Raw genomic sequence first — 8,021 nt, 5'->3', positions numbered from 1 at the left:
AACCAGGCGCGGAGGGGAAACTTGGATAAATACCTGGTGAACTTCGGCAATGGTGGCAAGTGCAGGCAGATTGAGGGCGCCCACGGTCTTTAAATCGATTTCTGCAGGTTGGCGATGAAATGGTCGTAAATTGCATGTAGAGAGCACAAATAGTTCTTTTGGCAAATGTGAGAAAAAACGCGAATTTTGGTGAAAATATGGACATTTTGGGCTATTGGCGCTTTTTTTGGATGACGTCAGCATGACGTCATCGGGTGGGGTCGGGTACGGAAGGGTGACGTGGCGGCCTGTGATTGGTCCACGGGGACTGATGAGGTGGCGGACAGGTCGGGGCGATGGCGGGCTGGGCGCTGACGCGACGCTGACTTGGCATGACGTGGGCGGGCGGTAAACCACAACATTAAGCAGTAATTTCGGACCGCTATTTGTACGGGGGTGGTATTGGCAGGCGACCTCCCGATACGATATGGGAGCGACGCGTGGCACCGGCCTGATGCCATGGTCTGACACTTTTTGGGAGGTAACGTCGGACCTCGGGGGCGGCCCGATATCAATATGGGCCGTCGGATGGGAAAGCCCAGATCCGACGGTCGACGGGTTATAAAAATGAAAGGACGATACGGCAGCGGGGCGAGGAATAAACAATTGTATTTCTTGAAATGTGCGCCCGGGCGGGACTTTGGAAACCAAAGAAAATATGGGTTTTCCAATGTTTTTTGTATTCAATGCGCATTACAACAAAACTTTGGATAAGGGGCACAAGTGGGTTTATTGGTGTTTATTGCAAATAGCGCAGGTTAGAGAAAATGTGGGTTTTTACAAGGTTTTTCGCAAATAATGTGGGTAAGACATTTCAAAGTGGTTGTAAGGGGAAAAAGGGTAGGGCTTAGGTTATTAAACCAACCAGGAGTCAGTTTAATCCCTGACTTCACACAACCACATGCAACCAGACTTTATCTCTGCATGGTTTTCCAATATTTAAGCATATGGCTATAATGCCAAAGGGGAGGGAATATACATATTTTTTGGGGTTTTATACACCATAGTGCTATAGTAATAGGGAGGGGGGAACATAGGGAGTTAAGTATAGATAGAGTTAGTAGTTAGTTTTGGAGGGGAATGTGAAGGGGAAGTGATAGATACTAAGTTTTTAGGAAACAAACTTAGTTAGGGAGTAGATCAAAATGAAAAGAATTTTACACAGGAAATGTGGCTCTTTATGCAATATGGATCACTCCATGAATTTGATTTATCTCATGAGCAAAGGTGGTATTGGGATGTTAGCAAGGAATGTGATTGGGGATGATTGGGAAGTTAGACATGCTTCATTTTGCTGTTGTAAAACTGTTGAATAGGAAGACCTGCACCGACACCATGTTTTTCCTTTGCTTAGGCCAGTGAAATGTCATAAATCATGCTTCTGCAACCCCACCTACCTACCCACTCCATTGCCTAGCATTTTTTGTTACTCCAAGGAGGGTGCACTTAGACTTGCAAACCCTTATGTGCCTTTTCTTTTCCTTTGGTTTTTTCTTTTGATTTTCTATCTAATGCTAGCCTTATTACTTCCAAGGCCCCAGATTAAACAGTTGGGAACCTTCATTCTCTACCTAACTACTTTATCTGCCAAGATTGAACAGTTTGGACAGATTTCTTTTTCTAATCTACAACAAAAAATTGAAACATGGCATGACCCAGCTTAGACTGTTTGATCACCCATTCAAAAGTATGACAGCATCAACCAACTGTAGATAGGTGTTTTCCACACAAATATGAGATCTTTGCATCACCAAAGTAGATCATATTGGCACTTCCCCTGCCAATCATGAAAAATGAAACCTATTGGTATAGGTAGCTAACAGCTTCCACTCCCCAATTATAATTTGGTGAGCGCTGCCACATGCCCTCATTTATCCAACCACGGTATGCATACCCTTTGCCTAGGACGCAATCAAATAGCCCAGCCTAGTCATCCCCTCATCCTTGAGCCCCATGACACCGCCATCACCTATCTGCCTGTTATAACCGACTCTATTTCCTTGCTAGACGTCCCTCCCATAGTTCTCAACCTTTCCCCTTCTGTTGTGGTTCCTACATATCTCCCAACAACTACACATGCATCTATAGCAGGGGCCTTCTCCTAGACTATGGATGGATTGGAAAACTCTACTCCTCGAGCTTGTCGCTCTACCTATACCTGCAGGACCCCTACAAGCTGCCCTACTTGGCCCTCTGCCCAAAATTCCTAGGGTTCCTATGCAGGACAGGAGAATTTCGAAGCAGAGGGAGATGGATGCAATACCAAGCGAATGTAAAAGACAGACGCAAGACTAAGCAAGTGCCACCAACCTCCACCCCCAATTCCTCTAGCGCTGCTCAATTTTGCAGCTTTCACCCATAAAACTCCCCCTCTCCCTCAAGCGAAAACCAAAACAGGTCAACATTGCAAGGGTTGAGAGATACTAGATTACATACCCGTTAACTCCTACAAGCAGACGATGTGCTTGGTGCTATGGATGGCGTCGTAGACCCTGTCTGCTGCACCAGCCTTCCCGTCAATGATTGATCTGAACAACAACACCTAACTGTCTTCCTTTTCTCCTGTTAAGGCCTTCACCAACACAACTCTCGTTGTCACCTTTCCCACCTTCCTTGCATGCCATCATGCAAAAGCTCACTGCACCCATCGCCTCGAGTGTGTGGGGGGTGGTGGTACTGTACTTGGAGGTACCCTCCATTAAACTTCTATTCGATTTCCCAACCACCGGCTCGCATCCTGATCAGGCTCTTGGCCACTTGGGAGGCCATATTGGAAGCTTTGCCTCTAATCTTTTACCAGGATTTCAGCCAGAGTCTGATACCTGTCATCTCAGGGCTAGACTAGCCAAAGTTTTTCCACCGGGACATTTTGGTGGTTGCAACCCCAATTGGCTAAGAAGTCTGCCCCTTTATTCCATTCTCCCCTGACATGATTAACCATGATGTAGTCAAACTTGTGGATCAGCTCTCTGATTTCTTGGATTAGTTTGGTTGTTCTCTTACTGTGGCTAAGATTATCCCATTTGGATCCATGGTTCAACTTTGTCAACGTGTTGATGACTAGGCTTGAGTTTCCCTCAACCACTACGTTTCAGTATCCCACGCGGACAACTATTTGCAGGCCTTGCTTGGCCGCAACAAATTCTACTTCATTATTACTGGCGAACCCACAAGAATCTACATATATTAACCGAGTGTTGGCCTGGGAATCTCGGAAGAGGCCACTTAGGCCAGCGGGTCCAAGGTTGTCTTTTGAGGCCCCATAGAAATTTAGTTTTATAAATCCTTCCCCTAGGACAGTGAAATGGTCCAGAGCTGTCATTCATACCTTGCATTTTTTCCAGGCAGTGGGCGCTATCATTTCCAGAGATAAGTTAAGCTTTTGCAGAATTCGAGCTTCCTAGGGGGGGGGGGTATTTGCCAATCCTCTTGGTGCCATTGCTCTACTAAGATCATTTCCCTGATGTTATGAATTACTCCTTCCCATACTTGTTCTTGAGTTAAGGATTGGTTCTTGAAGATTCGATGATTCCATTCCTTCCAAATGGCCAATAGGTTTAGGCCTCGAGCCAATCCCCAAGCTCTATTTATCATCGGGCTAGAGAAGATGTTGCTTCTCCAAAGGATAATTATTTCCTTGATATTATGGTGATCTCGATCCATTCTTCCAAAGACTCCTTGCATCTGCCTCCTTTTCTGTTCAGCAAACAGACACGTGCTAAGCATATGCTCTAGGTATTCACTATGTTGTTGGCAAAGCCATCAAAAGGAAGGTCCATGGAATCCCCTTTTCTGAAGTTGGTCCCATGTTAGGATACGTCAGTTACTAACCAGCCATAAGAAATGTGTTATATTTGGCCACCATCCTCCTTCCTGGGCTTCCCTGTTTAGAGATCATATGCTTCTTTTATGGTAAAGGTCCCTTTTGTGGTATGACCCCATCTCAGAATATTCAGATCATTTAGGACTGGTAGTTTTCTCAATCCCAGTGATTTATCTAGCTCAGTCCATTGCTCAGTCTCTGGAGCCTGACGCCAATCTTCCTTCTTTTTCCATTGTCTCCAACCCCCACCCCTTGTTCTTCTTTCTAGAATTTCTCTACTCGTTGTATGTTCTTGTCTCTAATATATATAACTATGTCCCTTTGATCTTGCCTTTCAAACAGTCGTTATCTTTGTTGCCAAAATTCGTGCCAGAATCTCGTTGTTTTACCATTATGGATTTCCCAGAAAACATGTCGGTTAATGAGGTTCTTGTTTTGGGCTGCTAGGTTCCACATTGTCGATCCTTTAGGAGGGTCCCTATATCGGAGAATATCTTCGGTTCTTTCCGGCATGTTATATTTTCTTGTCCATATTTGTTTCTAGAGATCCATCCCTCCGCCTATCCATATCCACCATAATTTTTCTCCCATAACTTGGTTTATAGTGTAGGGGTCTCTGAGGCCTAGCCCCCCTTCCATTTTCTTTTTCGTCGGGCCCGACCAAGATACCAAGGTCCATTTCCTGACTCTTTTTGCACCACCCCAAAGAATTTTTTTTAAAATATCAACCATTTTGGAGCAAGCCCCTCTTAGGGAAGCCATGCCAGATAGTTGATAAATGGGGATAGACTGAAGCATGACTTTGAGGAGGATTGTCCTGCCTACTAAGTTAAGGAATCTAAAAGCTCAACTATTAAGATTTCCCTAAAGCTTTTGAAGAATCGATTGCCAGCAAGGAGTCTTCAAAGAATTTTCTGATAGGGGCATTCCTAAATATTTAGATGGGAGGGTCCCAATGCCAAACCCCAGTATCCTGGCAAGGTAGGTCCGAACATTCCCATGGGTGTTAAAAAAGAAAATACATGATTTGTCATTATTTATCTTTGTCCTTGAGGCCTCCATGAAGGTGATCAAGACTTCTTTTATTTGACGTGCTTCTCGTAGGGATACCTGCCAAAAGAGCATGATGTCATCCATGAATTATTGGTGTGTAATGGCCAAGTCATTGCCCTAGATCCTCCGGCCTTGAATCCTAGATTCCATGACTTCCTTTTTGATAAAGTGATCGGGCCCTTCCGATACAAGAATAAAGAGGAAAGGAGATATAGGGTCTCCCTGTCTTAAGCCATGGGTTGGGTTGAAGGTGGGGGCGGGAGACCCATTCAACAAGATAGAGATAACAGGGGAGGGTATCATGGCATGTATCGAGTTTATCCATCTTTGATCAAAACCAAAGGCTTTTGAGGATGTCGTTTAGATAGGCCCAACTTGACCATCATCCCTGGAAGCTTTCTCGTCTTTAAGGAATGCGTTATATCCTGCGAGGCTACAAACCCACCCAGGATTTGTCTTCCTTCTACAAATCCAATATGCTTCGGGGATATGAGGTTGGGCAGTAAAGGTTTGAGGCGCTTTACAATGAGTGTAGAAATAATTTTATAAATGCCATTACATAATGCAATGGGACGAAACCCTTGCGGATCTTCATATTTCAAAGTTTTGGGAATAAGAGCAATCAAAATAGCATTCAAACTAGGACATGCCTTTTAGTTACGACGAGATTCCGCCACCACCTCAAGAATGTCTTGTCCCTTAAAGTGCCAACTTGCTTGGACAAAATTCTATTGTGAACCCATCGGGGCCAGGGGCCTTACTTTTTTGCATTCCTTTGACAACCTCTTCCACCTCTTCCAACGTGGCAGCTCGTATCAGGGCTAAATTCTAGTCTCGTGACACCATATGAGGGTTATTATTCATAATTCTTTGTATGGCTTCCAACCTGTTCTCCAGTTGTTCTGTGAGGAGGTCTTTGAAGTAGTTCACAAGTAGCTCCTCCATTTCCTCATGTTGAACCCTGCGATTCCCCTCCTCATCTTTCAAAGAGTATATTCTATTGTGTTGGACCATGGCTTTATGGAAGAAACGAGTATTTCCTTCTCCTTCCCACAACTAATTTACCCTTGATTTCTGTTTCCAGAGAATTTCCTCTTGCTTTCTTCTTTCCTCGAGCTAGTTCATTAACAACCCTTCTTCCTTCACAAGATCCTCCGATCTACCTACTTGAATAATTTGTTGTTTCATCTCCCTCATTCTCTTGTTCATTTGGTGTTGGTCATTCACAATATGTCCAAATTCTTCCTTGTTCCATTTTCTTAGTTTTTTCTTGAGTTCCTTCAATTTTAGTTGGAAGGTATGCATGCAATTCCACCCTTGCTCTTCACTCCTTCCCCACCATTCCTCAATTTTTTTTAGAATCTCGGGGTCTCTTAACCATAATGCCTCAAATCAGAAAGGGCAGTTCTTAGGTCACACTTTCAAGTCTATCTCGAGTCTTATCGGCTAGTGGTCAGAGCCCATGCATAGGAGGATCAAGTCTTCCACGAATATGTCTTTGCTTATGGCTTGTTGTGAGATCAGGTATCTATCCAGGCAGGAGGAAATTTGATGGCTTCCCCCCCCCATTATTCCATGTGTGGATTCCATTAATCTTTGGTAGATCCACTAGGTGTAATTATCTAATGAGGTATCCAAAGGCTTCCATATCAGCGATCGTTCTTCTCATTCCTCCCTTATTCTGATCTTGAGAGGTTATCGTGTTGAAATCTCCGCCAACAACCCATAGGTCCTCTAGGTATAGGCTCCTCAATTTTGCCAGATTCCGGAGGAATGTTCCTCTTTCCCCTTGGATATGTGGTCCATAGACCCCTGTAAGCATCACCCATTCACTCGATCCGATATGCCGAAACTTTCCTAAGAGTATTCTTGATAGGCTTATCCATTCATCAAACATTATCTCTTAAGGGTTCCATAGGATCGCTAGCCCTCCCGCACTACCATTGGCGTCCTGAGCCATTACTTGGTACTAGGGTTTGAAATTTTCGATAAGTTCCTTCAACTTTCTTTCACTGATCTTGGTTTCCTGTATTATCATGATGTTTGGATTGCCTTTCTTCAATCTCGCTTTAAGGTACCTCTGTTTGCCTCTGTAGTTGAGGCCTCTTATGTTCCAGGATGTGATGATCATTTCAAGAATTTGGGGGGTTGTTGGAATACCTCTGACAGTGGTACTACCATTCCAAAATTTACTAGTAGCTCCCCCACCATCTGTATGGACTCATTCAAGGTTCTTCTTCCCCACTTCTTCCCCCCTTTTCCTTGGGGTCCTGGTTCTTGCCCTTGGCTAGCTTGGGAGCCTAGGTGTTCTGGTTGAACTATGATAGTTGTGCCCTGCTTGACTTTGTATTGTTGGAAGGTTTTCTTATATAATTGCTTTTGGTCTTCTGGGATGAACCATTCATCTAAGTGCCTCCATTCTTACAGTAAGTGCTTCATCACTTGTTCCTCGACGTTGAGGTATTCCCTCAGGTTATCAATCTCCATATGATTATGATCTATCATTTTCCTTGGGTTCTCCTTTCCTTGAGTTTCTATTGCCTTTTTTCTCTTGGGCTTACTTCCTTCTGGGGATTTTTTTTGTGGATTTCCAGCTTCTATTGTAATGTCAGGGATTGCCTCTCCCGCTTCTTCCTCCTGTAAGACTACGAACCGGTTTTGGTTTCGGTACTCTTTTTTGTTTTAGCTCGCTCTTTGATTTCCAGTAGGCCTCTGATTCCTTTTCCATCTGTGAACCTCCTGGAACCCTTCCCCATCTTCTCTTGTCGTCGATTCCCCTTCTCTTTTCTCAGTTGTAGGGTTTTCACTCTGGTTTAGCGAGCAAGATCAATACATATGGACATATTCATGGTAGCGCCGACATCTGAAGGGGATGTGCTCGTAATCTAAGGGTTGTTTCCAGATCTCATCATGGTATTCCAGTTCTATGAAATCTGGTAATGGTTTAGTGATGTTCATGTAGACGTAGATTCTGGTGTAGGAGGTGTACCTTCCCCATCATGTGGAGTCTGCAACCTTAACAAAGGTTCTAATAGAGTTGTCAATCCCTTCTAAGATTTTTAGATCCCAGAAATCCATTGGTAAGGAAAAAAGTCAAGCCCATACT

This window comes from Pinus tabuliformis, chromosome 7 (assembly GCF_031772625.1).
Source record: "Pinus tabuliformis cultivar Carrire ecotype Pingquan chromosome 7, CPIR1, whole genome shotgun sequence".
Taxonomy (NCBI): domain Eukaryota; kingdom Viridiplantae; phylum Streptophyta; class Pinopsida; order Pinales; family Pinaceae; genus Pinus; species Pinus tabuliformis.
The sequence above is the reverse complement of the archived record's forward strand: the minus strand, read 5'-3'. Positions refer to the sequence as shown.